At 35.0% G+C, this 21,261-nt stretch overlaps 1 pseudogene; it reads left to right on the top strand.

Moving 5' to 3' along the window:
* The first annotated feature begins 3,505 nt into the window (after nt 1-3,505).
* Nucleotides 3,506-19,479, top strand: LOC114748117 (ABC transporter C family member 3-like; annotated as a pseudogene).
* The last annotated feature ends 1,782 nt before the right edge of the window (nt 19,480-21,261 follow it).

The raw sequence follows: 21,261 nt of genomic DNA, 5'->3' as shown, positions 1-21,261 counted from the left end.
CTGATGATTATATGCTTAGTAAAAGCCTCCATAAGTAGTTAGATCAGAGTTTGAGATCAAAATTCCCATTTGAGTGTTGGGATGATTGATCTTATATATTTTTGCACATGAATGCATCAAGCTAACAATGTATTGTGAATTCTCCCATTATAATTGGTTTTTGATCAAGAGCCAGACATTTTTCATCTTAAAATATGTAATATCTATTACTCCACCGTAATAATGCACATAGATGGATATTAAAAATAAGTTGGGATCACTGTTAGATGAGAATCTCCTTATTCTTATTTGTCTCTAAATGAAATAAAATAATGTTTCTAAAGGAGACTTATGGAGTTAGGAGACCTCCATTACATGTTCCTAATATGAGAGGAAGAAAATATGTAGCTGGAAAAGAAAATATATAGAATACATTTTTACTATCAAATGTAGATTCTCAAATATAGTAGTATGAACTAGAAATTCATAAAGTATTGCATTCATAAAATATTATTAATATTTGCCAGATACAATTACTGATTCAAATAAGAATTCTTAATTCTTATATTCCAACTAAAAGTGCTCCTATTCTTGAAGACATGATAAAAGCATGAGAGTATGATTGGTTCCAAAAAGAAAAATAAAAAAGGAGCAAATGATCATGATGATCATACTAAGGAGGCATGAATTGCAAAAGAGGTTAAGACATAACTATTTAACCCCCTAAAGAGGTTTAAATGTCTGGAAGTAATAAAGAGATCTCGATATGTTATGTCATTAAAAAAAAAGGGAGTGATAAAGGAATAAAATTATCAACAATAATTTTATTAATGATATCACATGATCAAATGAGAATCTTATATATTAATCTGTCATGAGATACAGACAAAAAAATGATTGGCCAATAGAAAAGAAAAGACGTAACGTAACAAGGATTTGTGTATTCCTAGCCCATGCACTTCAAGTGTAATGCTAGTAAATAGGCATTTGTACAATATAAAGAGAAATAAAGTCTTATGGTGGATTAAATTACATGTCTTATCAATATAACAGTCTGGTAATAAATGAAGTTTTTCATGTGCATCTTAGAAATATATAATTATATAGTATGACTAACTTTATAGTGAAATTATATGTGAATCCCAAAAGAATTCAAATCTTTGTATAAATTCAAATGATCCAATATATGAACAGATATGGATCATAATGTATGAAAATTCTTGAAGTATTTAAGTTTCTAGAAGCACACAATTATGTTCTCAAGAACACTATTCAATTAAATCTCTATATGAGACATATGTGATTAATATTAACTTGAGGAATGATGTAAACATATTCCAACTTGTCTATTTGTGAAAAGATTCAAAATTAGTTTGTTATCAGTACTATTTATGATGATAGCATCAAAACTCTTGATGAGTTTTCAAAAGTTATGAATTACTTAAAGAAAAATTTGAAATAAAAACTTTGGAAAAAATACAGATGGATAAGTCACATCCATCATGTGGATAAGTAACATCCATTATATGTTTCGGTAGTTGTAAAATCCTTAGATATGGATTAAAGATCAATTTAGACCTCCAAACGGTAATGCATAAACACTTGGTCTAAAGGTACCATATCTTAGTATCACTGAAGCATTTATATATCTAGCCATATAGAACCTAATATATCATTTAGTGATAGCATGATATAGTTCTCTGTCAACATGAAAATACTGGAATAAAGTTAAAAATATTCTTTGTTACTTTTAAGGGTGCCATGGAGGTAATATTATTTTATTTGAAGGTACCCGAGACTAATCTTAATGGCTATATAGATAAAATATTCTTGTTTGATCCTCATATCAAGAGATTAAAGTATGATCCACGTGTGAGTAAATCAAAAGACTATTCGTCTCATGATTTTCAGAAGATTATGAATTTCATATTTAACTTTTTATCTCACTATAATATTTGGAAGGCTTGTTTGTTATATTAGATTTTCCAGGCTTAAAGATGTCAACTGATGTTGCCAAGAGGGGGAGTTGATACACGTTGTACTCTTTTTTCTTTGTCTATGGTTTTGTCCCACTGGATTTTCCTAGCAAGGGTTTAAATGAGGCAACATTGCATAGTGTATCAATGAATAATGTACTTTTTTTTTTCTTTTGTAAGGTTTTTGTCCCACAAGGTTTTTCCTAGTTGAAGTTTTTTAACGAGACACATTCATATATATTAGACATCCAAGGGGGAGTGTTATGGATATAATAATATCTTTGTAGATGTCCATATATCTCCCATTATCCCCTGTATCTTCTATAATCTCCCATCATCTCTATATCCCACAATTATCTCATATTATTATGTAGTCTGTAGATTCTATAAAAGGTGTAAAGCTGTACCTATAAATAGAGGTCATGTATAATGTATTGAGGACTCTTGAATGGAATGAGAAATACCCTTCTTATTGATCCTCTCTTCCTCTGTATGATTCTTCTCTATTTCTTCTTTATTCATAACAATAGTCAACATAAAAACAAGTTGACAGAATAAAAAAAAGAAAATGTGCTTGGTATAGGTCAATTTTTTTTTAAAAAGAGACGGCGTAACGAAACAAAAAGTATGATGTTGATGCTATTTCGAACTCCCTTGTCTTTAGCTTTATATGGGAGTCAAAAATTATTCTTAAGAGCTAACCTCTTTCTTGGAAAGTGGAAACTAGTCTTTTTCAGTTCTTTCTCATTCTCTGCCCATAAAGCCTTACGCACCATGTTAACCTTCCCTCCAAAAATCCAATCTTTGACTTTCCATCTCTTTCTCTCACAATCTGAGTCGCTCTCTCCCATTTAAACTCAGTTTTTTCAGATATTTATTCTCAATCTTGCAAGTTCCTAAATCTAAATTAGAACCCCTCACCTAAACACTTAAGCGCAACCCCCATTTCAGGAATTTCCGTATTTAACACTAACTTTTGTTTTCATTCTTAGTTAAAATTATGTCATTTGTTTTCTCACATGACCCGTTAATGTACTCTGCTGTGAGTCTTCTCCGAAAATCATTTTCTTGCATTTGTTGTCTGCTACTCTCCACCTAGTTTTGATAGTAGCGTTCTTCGTTTTATGGGTATGGAATAAAATTTATGTGGATGCTAGAGATGGTTTTGAGGAGAAATTCAGGGGCACTCTATATCTAAGGACTTTGTTTTGTTCTTTGGGTGCTTCTGCATTTAATCTTGTCATGGGCCTCCTATGTTACTTCTATTGGTATAGAAATATTGGTCTAATGAAAAGTTCGTGACCTTTTTGGATTTTGCGCTTAACACAATTGCTTAGGGTGTCGTTTATGCTTATTTGCATTCAGGATTCTTCAATTCAGGTGAAAGGAAATTTCCATTCTTCTTCAGAGCTTGGTGCACTTTGTATTTCCTTGTGTCTTGTTATTGCTTTATACTGGACGTTATTCTCCATCTGAGACACATTTTGTTACCACTTCAATACTTGATTTCTGATGGTGTCTCCTCCTTTGTGAGTATATTCCTTTGTTACATGGTGTTTTATGTGGAAAATGAGAGTGAAGATAACATAATTCGAGAGCCTCTTTTGAATAATAATGATAATGTAAGCATCCATTAAAGTCAAATAAGAGCAAAGGGGAGGAAACTATCACTCCTTACTCAAATGTTGGGCTTTTCAGCATTCTTATGTTCTCTTGGGTGGGTCCTCTGATTGTTGTGGGCAAGTAGAAAACTTTAGACTTTGAGGATGTCCCACAACTAGCTAGCTGTAGCTGGAGTTTTTCCACCTTTTAGAAGTAATCTTAAGGCTGACTATGGTACTATAAGCAAAGTGACCACACTTAAGTTGGTGAAGTAATTAATACTCTCAACTTGGAAAGAGACTTTTGCAACATCCATTTTTGCACTTTTAAATACTTTGGCTTCTTACGTTGGTCTATATCTCATTGACACTTTTGTTCAATACCTCAATGGCAAATAAACATTTAAGAATGAGGGTTATATTTTGGTGGCTGCATTTTTTGTTGCGAAGTTTACAAAATGCTTATCACTGAGGCACTCGTTCTTTTAATTGCATCAAATTGGAATTAGAATCTAAACACAGCTTGTGGCAACGATTTATAATAAAAGCTTGACCCTTTCTTGTCAAGCCAAGCAAAGCCACACTACTGGAGAAATAATCAATTTTATGACTGCTGATGCTGAAAGAGTTGGTGATTTCAGTTGGTACATTCATAATTTGTGGTTGGCATTTTTGCACATAGCATTAGCTTTGTTTATTTTGCATAAAAATCTTGGGATGGCTTCGATTGCTACATTTGTTGCTACTTGTAGAGATATGATATTATGTAGATATTATGTAATTATGATTAGGATTTGATATGATATGATATTATCATAATGAGCCATTAATGCAAAGGCTCCTCTCACTTGTATATATATGTGCATATTTTGATCAATGAAATACAAGGGAATTATTTTCCATATCATTCTCTAAACAACATGGTATCAAAGCATGAGTGATTTTTCTTCTCTGGTTGTATTTTTCTAGTTGCTACAGTACCGAAAATAAATGTGTAAGCTTGTGGTCCTTTCACGGAGCTTTCTTTAGTGACACCGCCCTGCCCAATCGTCTCCCCTCCTCCAGATCGACTAAAACCCAAAGTCTGATGACCATTGAACCATCGCGTGAGTGTCATGCGCCTCTTGCAGATTCGTCGGAAGTTTATGTGTTGGCACGTGACAACGCATAGGACGACCTTTTCACCGGCAGCGAATCCTCTTTTTCGATGAGATTGTGGTACTTCCGTGGTGTGGGTACGGCATTAGCGCACTGTTCATTGACTTTCAGAGTCTTGTTCTATCTCTGTTCTGTTTTTGGCCTTCTGTTCTATTTCTGGCACGTCTCAGGCACTCTGTTTGTGCCATTCGGTTTTGTTTGTAGCTCCTTGTGTAGCTGTTGGCCTGTTTTGCTGCTTTGGTATTCGTTAGGTGATCCAGGTATTGTGCTTTGTGTCCCTGTGTGACAATCTTTCACATTCCTTTTGGTTAGTGCACTTCATCTATGGCTGAAATTAAATCTGTCTCAGAGCTTGTCCCAACTGTTACTAAAATTACTGATCACAAGTTGACTTGGGTAAATTATTTGGATTGGAGTAAAACCATTCGCCTTATCTGTGGAGCATTGAGAAGGAAGATCATCTAACTGATGATCCTCCAATGACTGATTCAAAAAAGGCCTGGTTACAGAATAATGCACAACTATTTTCCAAGATCCATAACTCCATTGACAATGAGATTATTCCTTCTATTAATCACTGTGAATTGGTTAAGGAACTAATGGATTATTTAGATTTTTTGTATTCAGGAAAAGGAAATATCTCTTGTATTTACGAGGTTTGCAAAGCTTTCTATCATCCTAAAAAGCAGGATCGCCCTCTCAAAGCCTATTTTATGGACTTTAAGAGGATGTATGAAGAGCTGAATGTGTTGATGCCTCTTACTGCTGATTTGAAGGTTCAGCATAAGCAACGGGAGCAAATGGCTATTATGAGTTTTCTTACTGGTCTCCCACTTGAGTATGACACAGTTTGCTCTCAAATCTTATCTGGGTCTGAGATTTCTGACCTTCAAGATGTATTTTCTAGAATAATGCGAGCTGAGAATCTCTTGCCACCAGCTGCTAGTACTCCTGCAAGTGCCTTGCTCAATAGGGGCCCCAATAAGAATCGCAGTCCCAGTGATAACCGCAGGGGGCCTACATGTGGTGGTTTGAAGCAAGGGGGAGCCCTTTCTAACTCCAATGGGGTGGTGCGTTATTACTGCAAAGAACCGGGGCATAGAAAACACACTTGTCGTAAACTTCAGAATAAACAACAACACAATAACTTTGCCCACATGGCTACACAAGCCACTGACACAGTCACGATTTCTGTAGCTGAGTATGCCCAATTAAAATATACTATGCCACCTATGAGTGCCGCTGCTACAACAGGTAATAATGCTACTGCCCTTGTTTCTTCTTCCTCAAAGTGGATCATAGATTCCGGGGCTACTAATAATATGACAGGTAACCGCCATCTCTTCTCCTCTTATAATTCTTTTGCCAATCCGTCAAGTGTTTCTATCGCTGATGGTTCTTATTCTCAAGTCCTTGGTTTTGGCATTGTTAATCCCACACCTTCTATCCGTTTGTCATCTGTGCTAAATGTCTCTAAACTTTCTTTTAATCTCTTATCTCCCAGTAAACTTACCCGTCAACTAAACTGTTGGGTCTCACTTTTTCCTACTCATTGCTTGATACAGGATCTTTTGATGAAGCAGATTATTGGTAGGGGTTATGAATCTGGTGGGCACTATATCCTGGATGATTGGGTGTCTCATGCGGTGGCTTGCACTAGCAGTCAAACTCCCTTTGAAGTTCATTGTCACTTGGGTCATTTGTCTTTATCTTCCCTTAAGAGAGTTTATTCTCAATTTTAGCTTTGTCGTCTTTAGATTGTGAGTCATTTCAGCTTGCCAAACATCATCGTCTTCCCTTAATGTCTTGTGTCAATAAACGGGTTTCATCCCCTTTTGAGTTAGTTCATTCTAATATTTGGGGTCCTTGTCCTATAGAGTCCAAAGCAGGTTTTAAATACTTTGTTACATTTGTTGATGATTATTCCCGAACACTTGGTTATATTTAATGAAACATCATTCTGAATTGTTTTCCCATTTTTGTGCCTTGTGCTAAGATTAAAACTCAGCTTAATGTTTCTATTCGTACCTTATGAAGTGATAATGCTAAAGAATATCTCTTTACTTTGTTCCAATCTTACATGCCTCAAAATAGTATACTTCATCAGTCATCTTGTGTTGATATACTAGCTCAAAATGGTGTTGCAGAAAGAAAAAATCACCACCTACTTGAAGTAGCACATGCACTTTTGTTTCAAATGAAGGTTCCCAAACCATTTTAGGCTGACGCGGTTTCCACTGCGTGCTTTCTTATTAATCAAATGCTTTCCTCTGTTCTTGATGGTAACTCTCCTTATACTACCCTCTTTCCTTCTAAGCCTTTGTTCCCTATTGATCCTAAGATATTTGGGTGTGTCTGTTTTGTGCGAGGTGTACGTCCATCTGTTTCGAAGTTAGACCCCAAGTCTCTTAAATGTGTCTTCCTTGGATACTCCCGGGTCCAAAAAGGTTATTGTTGTCTTTCACCTACTCTTAATTGTTATTTAGTAACTGCAGATGTCACCTTTCAGGAGTCTACACCATATTTCTCTTGCTCTTCCACACCTACTCCACCTGCGGAGGAGGATGACATTCTAATATACTCTATCACTTCATCATCACCATCGTCTCAAGCACCCACTCACGCACCTGTTCAACCATTTGATCTTGTTTACACATGACAGTTAAAGGAGATTACTACTGCCACGCCACCTTTTATTCCTCCTTTGTCTGCTTCACCATTGGATCCTGAGTTGAGCAATGTAAAACCCTTTTTCCTTAAACATCAATACTCTTCATAAGACCACTACTATAGTAGAAAAGGAAAGTTGTTAAAACGAGCTACCATAGTAGAAGGAAAATTTCATATTTTTAGAAATTGACTTTCAAACTCGTGTCAACCCGATAGACGTTGGATGCAACTAAAATAATCCATTCATATCTACTGGGCCTCCGAGCCTCCGGCCCGGGTAACACACACATCAAAATTAGCCCATCCAAATCGTTTTCAACCATATAACAAAGTTCCATAAAACAATAGCAATGGCCTCCGGCCAACTAAAATAAGGAGATAACGCATCCTCCAATTTACAATAGATCAACAATCAAATATCACAAAAGACCCTAACTGTGGCAATATACAACCGATCATACATAAATAAAGGCTAGAGGCCTAGAGCTAACCAAGCTCAAGCCTCTGCGTCTCTTCCCGAAGGCGCACGCCTAGAACCTTCACCTAAAAACATTGTAAATCACGGGGTGAGACAAAGTCCCAGTAACCAGCCTTTCCAATACTAGGTACTACTAAATAGGTGCTCGTGAGGTGTCAAGTGGGGCAGTTCACAAATAATACATAATGATAGCCACAACAATTTATGCAAGTGCAATGATGCAATCCCATCAACTAAATCCCTCACTTTGGGGGATTTTCAGGAGCCGAAGTCGGCCTATCCCTCACTATGGGGGACGTAAGGAGCCATAAAAGGCCTATCCCTCACTCTGGGGGACGTAAGGAGCCAAAAGGCCTATCCCTCACTATGGGGGACGTACTAAGCCAACCATCATGCATTAATGGAGGCCTTACCACGTGGTAGTAACAGACAAAACTCTCACCAATTCCCAATCAATGCATCATGCTCAAATCATAATCAAAGAGTAATAATCATTTCACAATTAACCTCATTCAGTGGCATATCTTTCACAATTTCAAATTTTCATTCATCATCAAACCAAACCCCACAAGACGGTTTTCCTTTTTTTTTATACACAACATATAGTTTGAACACAATTACTACTTGGAGCACCAAAACACAAATCTACTCACAATACCACAAAAGCAAGTACTAAGGATTGGAAAGTGGTTACCTCTCGCCTGAGCAAGGAATAACAAACCAACGATGTGGCCCCGTGCACCACCAAGACTCACAACCGGTCTACACAAGCACACAAACACACAACCATCATATATTAGTTTTCAAACTAATAATGTGGCCAAAAACAACACTTGGGGACACGAAATTCCTATCTCCCATCAAAATTCTACCCAACTCAAAGGGTATAACTATCAAAACAACACTCCAAAGTCCTTAAAGTCTATTAAAACATCAAGTCTCCTTCCAAGCATCAATTAGAGTTCAAACCTCAAGGACCCACTATAGGAATTCAACCTCCAACATCTCATTTGAGTAATTAAGGTTCCAACAACAAATCTAAACCGATTAAACATCCAATTTAACCCTCCTTAACATAACCCAATTCACAAAACTCAAAATCAATCTCTACATTATCATCCTCAATCCCAAATCATCCAATTCCATAAACCCTAGCTCCAAAAACTCAAGATTCTTTAAATCCAAGAAAACTACACCGATTAAATACTTAAACTAACCCAATGCAAACAATTAAACTCAAAACAATCGGTCAAAAACCTCAGTTCCATCACAACCTAGAAAATCCTAGGGTTCCACCAAAAATCCTCAGAAATTCCAAGAAATTCCAAGAAAGAAAGAAGATTAGAGGTTAAAATCACTTACTTGAGGTAATGGATCCTTAGAAATGTCTTTCCCAAGCCTCAAAACCGAAACCCTAGCAGAGCTCCTCTCTCCTCCTTCAGATTTTCTAATTTTCGCACAACTGAACCCTCCAGCGACTATATAGAATCGCGACCTTTCGCCGCGGCGAACTAATCCCGAGAGGGATTACTCGCTTGAAAACCTGACTTCACCGCAGCGAACTCCAAACTTCGCCGCGGCGAAAGCTTCCCGAGAGGAAACTCTCGCTCGCCCAGAAGAACTTCGCCGCGGCGTGCCCTTACCTTCGCCGCGGCGAAACCTTCCCGAAAGGGAAGCCTCGCTCACCAGAACAACTTCGCCGCGGCGTCCCCTAGACTTCACCGCGGCCAAACCTTCCCAAGAAGACACTCCCCTCTGAAACTCCCGGTGCGCCGCGGCGAACATACCCTAAGAGGGGTACGTTCACCTATTCCTCCAACAAACCTCAAATCCAACCCAAACACCAAGATCAAGATTAAATCACTAATCTATCCTCAAAATCAACCCAAAAGAGGCTATTAAAACCCGATAAGACTTAGGATGTTACAAGCAACACTAAACCTCGCTCTAACCCTAACCTTGAGACACCTTGTGTTCCAGACCCGGATGCCTCTCTTGATCTACCCATTGCCCTTCTCAAAGGTAAACGTACCTGTGCCCATTCTATTTCATCTTTTGTTTCCTATGACCACTTGTCTCTTGTGTCTAGTTCCTTTGTTGCTTCACTAGATACTATCTTTGTGCCCACAACTATTCGTGAAGCCTTGGCCCACTCGGGTTGGCGTCCTACCATGAAAGAGGAGATGGAGGCCCTTGACCGGGCTGGTACATAAACCCTAGTAGATTTATCAGCAGGTAAAAAGGCCATTCGATGTAAATGGATGTTAACCCCAAAAACTAAGGCTGACAGCACACTTGACCGCCTTAAGGCTCGCGTTGTGGCTAAAGGTTATGTGCAGACCTATGGCATTGACTATTCCGAAACCTTTTCTCCTGTTGCTAAGCTCTCATCTGTTCATCTGTTCATTTCTCTGGCTGCTACTTATGATTGGGTTCTGTATTAGTTAGACATTAAAAATGCCTTCTTGCATGGTGATCTCCATGAAGAGGTCTATATGGAGCAACCACCTAGCTTTGTTGCTCAGGGGGAGCATGGGAAAGTATGTCACTTTAAGAGGTCCTTGTATGGTTTGAAGAAAAGTCCTCGTGCATGGTTTGACCGGTTCAGTATTATTGTACAGAAATTTGGCATGAGCCAAAGCAAGCACGATCATTCTGTATTTTATCAAAGAACAACAGCTGGCATGATTCTCTTGGTGGTGTATGTAGATGACATTGTGATTACAGGCAGTGATAGTTCAAGCATCTCGTCTCTCAAGTCCTTTCTTAATTCCCACTTTCAGACGAAGGATCTGGGCTCTCTGACATACTTTCTAGGTATTGAAGTTATGAGAAGTAAGAAAGGCATATTACTGACACAGCACAAATATGTTCTTGATCTACTGAAGGAAACTGGAAAGTTGGGAGCAGCATCGACTAATTTTCCTATGGTTCACAACCCACTCCTTGATGCTGATGGGAGCATATTGCTTGATATAACATCCCAAAGTTTCCAACCTAGAAATAGGGAAATATGTCATACCCTGATATCTTTAGCATGATTAATGAAAGATTTAGGGTTGACCAAGGCCAGGTGAGATAAAAGATAGATAAACAGCACAACAATTGAAGTGAGAACTGAAAAAGGACCAAATTGTCATTTTTAAAATGATTGGTCTATAAAGGGCATTATCGTAATTAGTGTCCAGAAATCCTAAAAATTTCCAGTAAATCATGAAAAATAGAATTAATGTCATAGAACAGTATTTGAGGTCTAGAAAGTAAATACAGGTTGAAAATAATTTATGAAAAAATTATTTTAATTATTAATATTCTGGCTAAATTAAAAAAATTAGCCAATATTAATTATTAAAAATATTTAGAGATCTTAGAAAATTATGAAAATTTAAAGGAAATTTATTTAGGAATTATGAAAAATTGTAAAATTATTTCCAACCCTAAATGATGAGGAGGTTAGCTTTAATTGAATTTAGAGCTAAATTAATATCGGTAGATTGTCTGTTTTTACAGAAACGGCAATTTAAGGAGTTATACAAGGAGAAAAATTATGAAATTAATCAAGAAAGTTCCCTTTACTGAGATATAATTAATAGTGAGTTGATATAAGAATTTTGAGATACTAGAATTTTTCGGCTATCAGATAAAATAAACCAGTACTATATTAAGACTCAGTGGATTGTTAGGACAACAGGGGTGATAAAATTTCCTATAGATTGCCAAGGACACATGTCATGCCCAAATTGGCCAAGAAAGGGAAAAAGAAAAGAAAAAGAAAATAATAAATAAAATTAGATTAAAATCTAATTAGGGATAAGTAAGATGATTAAGGTTTAAGCCATCTTCCATAAGATCTTGACACATGGCAAACATAGTTCATTGGATGGCTAGGATTTAACCATCTAACTTTGAAAAGTCAAAAGTTTCTAGAAGGGCAATTAGCTAAGTTAATCAAGGAATTAAGAGAGTTAACATTGATTAAGGTCTAATTAATCTTAATGGATAAGAAGAGATGACATAAGCCCTAATGACTCATCATCCAAGTGTCAACATACTAACCTACATAGCCTAAGATTTGTACATGTCGAAAGAGGTAAAAATTGGAGGGCTAAGATTAAGTCTTATGCAAGAAGAGCATATGTGGAATTAGTGAAATATGAAGCCTATAAATACCCCCCACATGTTCATTTCATGCAAGACCTTTCAAGTAGGAAACCTCTTGCAAATTTTCGTGTAGAGAGAGAAAGAGAAGAATTCTAGTGAGAGAAAGTCATTTGGAAGCAAGGTAAGCTTTTACAACTCTTCTATTTCAAGTTATAATGATGGTATGTTAGTTTTAGGCTATTTTAATGATGATGGGAAGTCATTTTCCTAAGGGGAAGTGCTGCCCAAATTTTATCAAAATAATAGGTAATGGTTTAGATGAAGTATAATTAAGATTAAGAATGGTTAAAGGTTAAGGATGAGGTGATTACATGTTAGTTTTGTTGAAAATCCTTTTCCCTATAATTATATACATGGTTCGGTCAAATCAAGTTCAATGGGAAGGGATTGGATTTTCATAAAACTAATATGATAAATGGATTCTACATGAAAAATTATGTAGGAAAAGCCCAAGAAAGTTCAAGAATCAAAGCTAGAAAAATAAACCCTAAAAATCAAGAAAAAGGGATTTAAGGGGTTATGTTAAGCTATGAAGTTGCAGTGATACATAATGTTGTGTCATTAGTTTCCTAATAGGCTATACACAACAAAAGGGGCAAAGATCTAGTCAAAAGGAAAGATTTCAAAAGGAAGGAAAGCATTCAAGGTAGCTTTTGCAATTCATTATATTAGAGTGTCACCTTACTTTGTATGATTATGGCTATGTGTTTTGCTAACCTGTTATGCTATGAGGTGGATGAAAATGTTATGTTATATGATGTTGCCTCCATGCAAATTATGCCTTGGCTTATGCTATGTTGAGTGCCATGAATGTTTATGATGATATGTCCTTGCCATAGCATGAACATAAAGTTAAAGTATGCATGCATGTAGCTTGATTTACAATGTATTGTGTGACATTGATAATGTATGCAATTGCTACTAAGATTCCCCAAGAATCTTACCCCAATATTTAAACAAACCCTAAGGCCTTCAACATTCAAGGGCAAAGGAAAGGAGTTGGCTCTTACTTAAAGAGGTAGTAAACCATAGTAACTTTATATGGCTATGAACCTTTCTATTTTAGAGGAATGTAATATGAAGCATGCTTTAAGTTTCCAATAGTATGATTAAGGCTAGAGGTATACAAGCATGAGTAGAATAGTCCAAGCTGATGAGAAATAACTAATATAGCTAAGGATAGTATGCTATGATGTTAAGTGGTCAATTAAGTTAAGTTACCCTTCTAAAAGGGGTAAAAAGTCAACTAAAAGGGATTAAAGTTTGACCAATGACCATTTGAACAAACGAGTGAGTTAGGTTTTGAAATTTGGCGAGCAAAGAGATCTTATTTTTCTATTTAAAATGAGGGGTAGTTTGCCTGATTCCAATAACCGAGCAGAAAGTTATGCCTATCCAAAGTTAGGCAAAAATAAAGTAAAAATCTGAAAATGACCAAATGAAGAGTAATTTTTCAAAGAAAATGTGGGCTTGAATTTCAAGGCAATCAGTCCAAAAACTATTTTTCTTCAATATTTTATCCAAAGAGCTTTCCATAGAACTTAAAATCACTCAATTTTGATTTTTCTACAATTAGTTATGAATTTTTAAAGTTGGCAAAGATTTCAGTGAAATGTGAATAGTGCGCAGAAGCATTCTGTGACTTGAGGCCGCAACCTGAGAAGTTGAGGTCGCGACCTGAAGGCAAAAATAGCCAGAAATGGCCTCTGTGACTTCAAGTCATAACCTGAAAGCACTAAGTCACGACCTGAACTGGGAAAATGGAAAAGTTTCAAATTTTTAAGCCTTTCATCATACTTAAGGGTCATATGAAGTTACAAATGTGATTTTTCATAACTTGTATTCTTCAAAAGTGATTCCAAATGCTTCCGCAAGATAAGTTATTTGGTATAAACATAAGGTGTTACACTTGATGAGTCTCTTGATGATGAAAAACGGATGCTTGAGGCTAAAAAGAGCAAACCATTTGAGAACCCTGAGAGGTACAGGAGAATGATTGGCAAGTTAAACTATCTCACTATAACTTGTCCAGATATTACTTATTCAGTCAATGTACTAAGCCAGTTCATGGCATCCTTGACTATTAGATAGTAGGAAGCCTTGGAGCACGTGTTGCATTATTTGAAGGGATGTCCAGGTTGTGGGATATTGTACAAAAATATGGTCATATAGACATTGAGTGCTTTTGTGATGCAGATTATGGTGGATCAAAGGCCACGAGACTATCTACTACAGGATACTGTGTCTTTGTGGCCGGGAATTTGGTATTCTAGAAAAGCAAGAAACAAAATGTGGTATCCCGTCAAGCACAAAGGCAGAATATCAGGCTATGGCATAGTATGTATGTGAGATAGTCTAGATATATCAGTTACTGAAGGAAGTTGGTCTCAAAACCACTTTGCCAGCAAAGTTGTGGTGTGACAATAAGGTTGCCCTACATATAGCCTCTAGTTCTGTGTTCCATGAACGTACCAAACAGATTGAGATCGATTGTCACTTTATCCGAGACAAACTTAAAGAGAACTTTATCTCTATTGGATATGTGCGCTTTAGTGATCAATTAGGTGACCTTTTGACTAAAGCCCTGAATGGGACTCGTGTTGACTACCTGTGTGACAAGTTGGGCATGATTAACATCTATGTTCCAACTTGAGGGGGAGTGTAGAGATATGATATTATGTAAATATTATGTAGTTATGATTAGGATTTGATATGATATGATATTATCATAATGAGCCATTAATACAAAGGCTCCTCTCACTTGTATATATATGTGCATATTTTGGTCAATGAAATACGAGGGAATTATTTTCCATATCATTCTCTAAACAACATTATTGTTATTGTAATGTTGGCAAATGGTCCATTTGGTAAAAATTCAAGAGAATGAGTCAAAAAATAGACGTATGGAGGCCACATTTGAGATTTTAAGAAATATGAGAATTCTCAAGCTATGAGGATAGGAAATGAAGTTTCTGTCCAAGGTTATTGAACTAAGGAAGACAGAAGAGGGTTGGTTAAGGAAATACTTTTACACATTAGCCATCACCACCTTCGTGTTATGGGGTGCGCCATGTTTATTTTGTGGCTAACTTTGGTACCTGTGCACTTATAGAGATCCCACTCGAATCAAGGAAGATCTTATCTGCACTTGCAACATTCAGAATACTTCAAGAGCCCATTTATAATCTTCAAAACGCAATTTCAATGATAGCACAAACTAAAGTATCTCTCGATAGGATTGCATCATTCCTTCAGCTTGATGACTTACAGCCTGATGTTATAGATGAGCTTCTAAGGGGTAGTTCTAATACAGCAATTGAAGTAGTTAATGGTAATTTCATGTGGGATTTATCTTCCTCTAATGCTACATTGAAAGATATAAATATCATTGTCATGTGAGGTCTGAGGGTTGCTGTCTATGGTACTGTTGGCTCAGGTAAGTCCAGTTTTCTATCATGTATTTTGGGAGAAGTACCAAAGATATCACGAACTATAAGGGTGTGTGGAACTAAGGCCTTTGTTGCTCAGTCTCCATGGATTCAAAATGGCAAGATCAAAGAGAATACATTATTTGGTTAAAAGATGGATGGGGAAATGTATGAGAAGGTCCTTGAAGCATATTCCCTGAAGAAGGACCTAGAGAATCTGCCATTTGGTGATCAGACAATTATTGGAGAAAGGGGAATCAATTTGAGTAGTGGACAAAAACAGAGAATTCAGACTGCGCGATCTCTTTACCAAGATGCTGATATATATATATATATATATATATATCTATTTGATGATCCTTTTAGTGCTGTAGATGCACATACAAGATTCGACCTTTTAAAGGTAACCCGTTATGTTATTTCATTTGTTTTACGCTATGAATTTGGTGATAGAACTTAAATGCTCTGTAGATATTTTATACTACATATTATATCTATAAATTATTCCTTTTCATGACGTTTTGAAACATCATCCTTGTCTAGTGTCATGCTCCTTTAAATATTTTAGTTAATTTTCTCTTTCATTATTTTTGTATATGTCAGGACTATTTACTAGGTTTTTTTGAGTTCAAAAATAGTTATTTATATCACTCATCAAGTAGAGTTCCTACCTGTTGCCAACCTTATTTTGGTGAGTTATATCTCATAATTTGATCCTTTTCATTTGAAAGAGAATCTACTATGTTTAATATTTTTATTTATATCTTCTTTATCAGGTCATGAAAGATGGGAAAATTACTCAATGTGGAAAGTATAATGATTTGCTCAACTTACAAACCGACTTTATGGAGCTTCTTGGGGTACATAAAAATTATCTGCACTTGGTCCACTAGATGGGGGAAATGCCTAATAAATTAAGTATAGCTGATCAAGGGATAAATATCCCTAGTGTACAAGTTACAAAGGAAAGAGAGGCAAATAATGATAAGCAAAATGATAAAATAAATAATGTAGTTGGAACAAAAGGCCAGCTTATACAGAAGGAAGAAAGGGAGAAAGGTAAAGTTGGGCCTTCTATCTATTCAAAATATATTACAACAGGATATGTAGGAGGCTCTTGCACCATTTATATTGTTAGCTCAAATTCTGTATCATCTTCTTTAAATTGGAAGTAACTATTGGCAACTCCGATCTCTTCAAATGTGAAACCACTAGTGGGAGCCTTTATGCTTATAATTGTCTATGTTGCTATGGCCATAGGAAGTGCTTTTTGTATCCCTGCCGAAGTCGCTTTTCTATCCATAGCTGGTTACAAGACTGCAACTCTACTTTTCAATAAAATGCAAATAAAATGCACCTGTGTCTCTTCCGTTCACCAATGTCATTTTTTGATGTCACTCCAAGTGGAAGAATTATTAACAGAATAAGAAGCTAAAATATTCCATTGTTTTTATTGTTTTGCTTATCTAATCTAATGACCAATAGAACATTTTAGTTTTTAGATTTTAAATGTCTTGTTTTTTTTAATATATGGCCCCTTCACATTGTAGGTTTTGTTTGATAACTACATATCAAGAATGATGTATTGAGTCCTTGACAATCTTTTTTCCTTTTTCTTTGTTTTCTTATAGGCATCTACATATCAAAATGCAGTGGATATAGCCATTTCCAATCAAATTACATCATTAGTCTTCTCTATGATCCAACTTTTGGGAATAATAGCAGCAATGTCTCAGGCTGCATGGCAGGTTTTCATCATCTTTATACCAAAGATATCAATCAGTATTTAGTGTTAGGTATTTTGCTTAAACCATGTTATCTTACTTGACATAAGGTTCTACATATTTCTTGTATATTCTCTCCTTCTGGTCCTATAGTTTATGCTTGTGTTGATTATGCACTTTTTTTTTATAATTTTCTATTGCTTCTATGTATTTTATCATGTTTTATATTTTGACAACTTATATTTTATGAACTTATTATTCTGTAACAATATTATTTTCCTTTAGCTCGAGAACTATTGCGGTTGGTTGGAGTATGTAATGCTCCTGTTATTCAACACTTTACTGAAACTCTTTTAGAAACAACAACTATCAGGAGCTTTGATCAGGAGTCAAGATTTAAGGAAACAAATATGAAACTGATAGATGGGTATTCTTAGCCAAAATTTAACATTGCTGCTGCTTTGGAATGGCTTTGCTTCCACTTGGATATATTGTCTTCTAGTACATTTGTCAATTACTTTGCCTATCTTATGGAGGTAATATAGGCTATATGTTTACTTTTATTTTATTTATGATTAGAAGGTATTACTGGTTTAGCTGTTACATATGGACTTAATATGAACATGTTTGCAAGCCTGGGTGATATGGAACCTTTGCAACTTGGAAAAATCAATGGAGAGAACACTTCAGTATAGTGGCATTCCTAGTGAGCCTCCTCTTGTGATAAAAGAAAACCAACCCAATCCTTCTTGGCCATCTCATGGAGAAGTTGACATTTGTGATTTGTAGGTATTGTGAGTTAGTTATAAATTTGACTCCAAAAAAATGTCTTAATCATATGGAGCATGTTAAGATTAAAATTTCTCTCAATCTTCAGTCAACTAATTTATAAAACTTGTCAAGCTACGAGTCTTTAATCAAGTGTTAGAATTTATCTTTGAAAATAAATGTTACAGTTGGTAAAATTATATTTTGGTTTATGTATTTAACATTATGTTTGTACTACTATAAAAAAAAAATTCATATGTATGATAAAGGTTTGTTATGCTCCACATCTACCACTTGTGTTGCGTGGCATAATATGCAAATTCCCTGGGGTGCTAAAAGCTGGCATTGTTGGGAGAACACGAAGTGGCAAAACAACTGTCATACAAACACTTTTTCAAATCATTGAGCCAATTGTTGGGCAAATTGTGATTGATGGCATCAATATTTCATCCATTGGACTTCATGATTTGAGGTTTAGAGTTAGCATATTCCTCAAGATCCAATCATGTTTGAAGGCACAGTGAGAAGTAACTTAGACCCATTAGAGGAGTATAGTGATGAAAAAAATTTGGGGGGTAAGTTTGTTATAGTTGCAAATAAGCACATTCATATATACTCAATATTAGGTTGTTTCCCAAAATTAAACTTGTGTTTTTTTCTTGATATGGCTTTACCTTCATTCATTAACATGTTTTTAGGCTCTAGGTAAGTGCCAACTTGGAGATGAAGTTCGAAAGAAAGAAGGAAAGCTAGACTCTATATGTTTGTCTTTCTTGCTCCCTACCTTACTGAACATAAAGTGATACTCTCTCTAGTACTTTTTATAAGATCCATCTTATACATTCTCTTTCATATTGTTTCCCAGTATTTTTTTCCTCACTTACCCTCTTATAAATAGGGGCATATTTTGAGGGGAAAAAAGTACATTCTTTATATGTTTATTGCTTTTTAACTAATGTTAACAAATTTCTTACCACACAATTTGATTATTTGGATCTTATAAAACATACTAAATGTATTGGTGTATACACTACTCCTGATCCTAGAAATGGAAACTAATTGCTATTGTGAAAATTGTTGTAGTTAGTGAAAATGGTTAGAACTGAAGCACGGGTCAGAGGCAGTTAGTGTGCCTCGATAGAGTGTTGCTTAAGAGAAGTAAGGTACTGCCATCGATAATTTGATCTAGTGAACTCTTCAGCAACACTTCTCTAACTATACAGTTATCACCATTGCACATAGAGTAACTTCTATTTTGATAGTGATATGGTTTTGCTTCTCAATCAAGGTTAGTTATTGCTTGTTATTCTCCTTAGAATATATTTTGTTTTTGTGCTTTGATATGCTTTATTTTGCCTTTTCATATGATTTCCCATGAATCTTGATGCAAGACTAATTGAAGAGTTTGACTCTCCAACAAGATTGCTTGAGGACAAATCATCTTCTTTTGCTAAGCTTGTTGTAAAGTATGTCATGAGATCCAAATCCACTATCAGTAAAGGAACTCATTACCGATTTTGCTTACTGAAATAAAAATAACACAGTTTCTAAATGATGACAAAATGTGGGGAAATCTATCAATTAAAAATCACATTAGTGAATTGATAACCAAGTCCAATAATGTTAACCCCTCTTGTTGTTTTGAGTTGAAGATAGTTGTGTTTTTATATGTGAGAATATATGTGTGGAAAGTTGAAACCTGTGCTTGTGAATGGAAGAGACAACATTGTAAAACCATAACAAGAGGATAGTTATCAATGCCACATTGATTTGTTTGGACTTTATTGTGGCGGGCCGTTGCTTGTTCTTGATAAATAATACTACCTCCAGTTCTAATTATAAGACCTCATTTATAGATCTCGTTTGTAGTCTATAAATGAGGTCTTATAATTAGAACAGACGTAGTATGTCATTTCTTATGAATAAGATCAAGAGAACCTTCCCAAATTCTCTTGTAAAAAGAACTCATAGGAGTATCAATTATAATTGATATCTAATTTTTCATTTTTAAAATCACTTTTAAAAGCAAAAAAGAAAAAAAAAAAACAATCTGAGTGTAAAAAACAAGAATTTTCATCATCTTCTTCGATTGGTATATAATAAAATTTTTTACAGCAAAACAAAACTATATATCATACTACAATTTCTATTGTTTATCATCCCTTGTATGCTTAAATTTAAATGCATTGGAAGTGATTAATGCTAGTGATGGCAGTTATCAATGAATTGTGAATTTTGGTGTGGAAAAAATAAGAAAGAAAAAGAATTGTAACTTTATATATTAGCCATTTAGCCATCCCCAAAAAATCAATTGATCAATTTTAAATTAATTATTTTTTTAATTTTAACTATCTATATTAAATAATGAATAAAATATTTTTTTAGATAGGAATTTAACAATCATCAAAACTTAAAAATTAATATCAACGTATAAATCTTTCAAATTAAAGTGAATTAGTCTAGATAATTCAATTAAACAATCAACTTCTTTTTTATAACCGAAACAACCCACTTTTTTTAGAAGGAAAAAATCTCTTGCAATCCGTTTTCAAGATTCAGAATTAAAATTAGTACTCCTCTTCTCTTGTTCTAAAAGTAAAATCCATTTTGTAATATAATTTTGCACTTAAAAATGAGTAATCAGAGAGCATATTAATTAACTTGGTAAGATTATTTACCGACATAATTAAGATTTCAAAATTTCTTTAGGACCAATTCAAGCATCAACTAACCAAAATAAAAATCTCATAATTAAGGGTTTGATTGGAACGATGGTACAATTATTCAAAAGTAGGTCTTTAATCTTGATTTACAGAATGTGCATGAGAAGAATTTTATTTTAAATTGCGTGAATAGATACTTTTGGGGATTTTAATATGATCCCAAACAAGCACTAATAAGATATTAAATTTTAGGTCATCAAACAAATTAGTTTGGTTCATTTCCTCAATATATTCAAAACTTAAAGATGCTTCTAGAAAAGTCTATCTTTTTTCTTTGAGGAAAGAGTGATTTCTGGCAAAACGCAATAACATATTAATTACATAGTGATTGACTTATTGAAGCAAAGTCAAAATTTTATTGTTCCTTGTATATATATTTTTGCTTGGAAAACATTAATCTCATTATTTAAATTTAAAAAATAAAAAAAGATATGTAGCTAAAGAGATAAACAAGAGAATTGAGAGGGGAAAAATGTAAACAAAAGAATTTAATATTTATTTTTGAACCAAGATTAAACTGAGAATTGAGTGAATGAAATAACTTTAAGAAATGCCATTTGTAAATACCATGGTTTTGTATTTGGATTATAAA

Source organism: Neltuma alba, unplaced genomic scaffold (assembly GCF_004799145.2).
Source record: "Neltuma alba isolate B1F8T4 unplaced genomic scaffold, ASM479914v2 tig00005612_pilon, whole genome shotgun sequence".
NCBI lineage: Eukaryota > Viridiplantae > Streptophyta > Magnoliopsida > Fabales > Fabaceae > Neltuma > Neltuma alba.
Note: the sequence above shows the minus strand (reverse complement) of the source record. Positions and strands in the feature narration are given on the sequence as shown.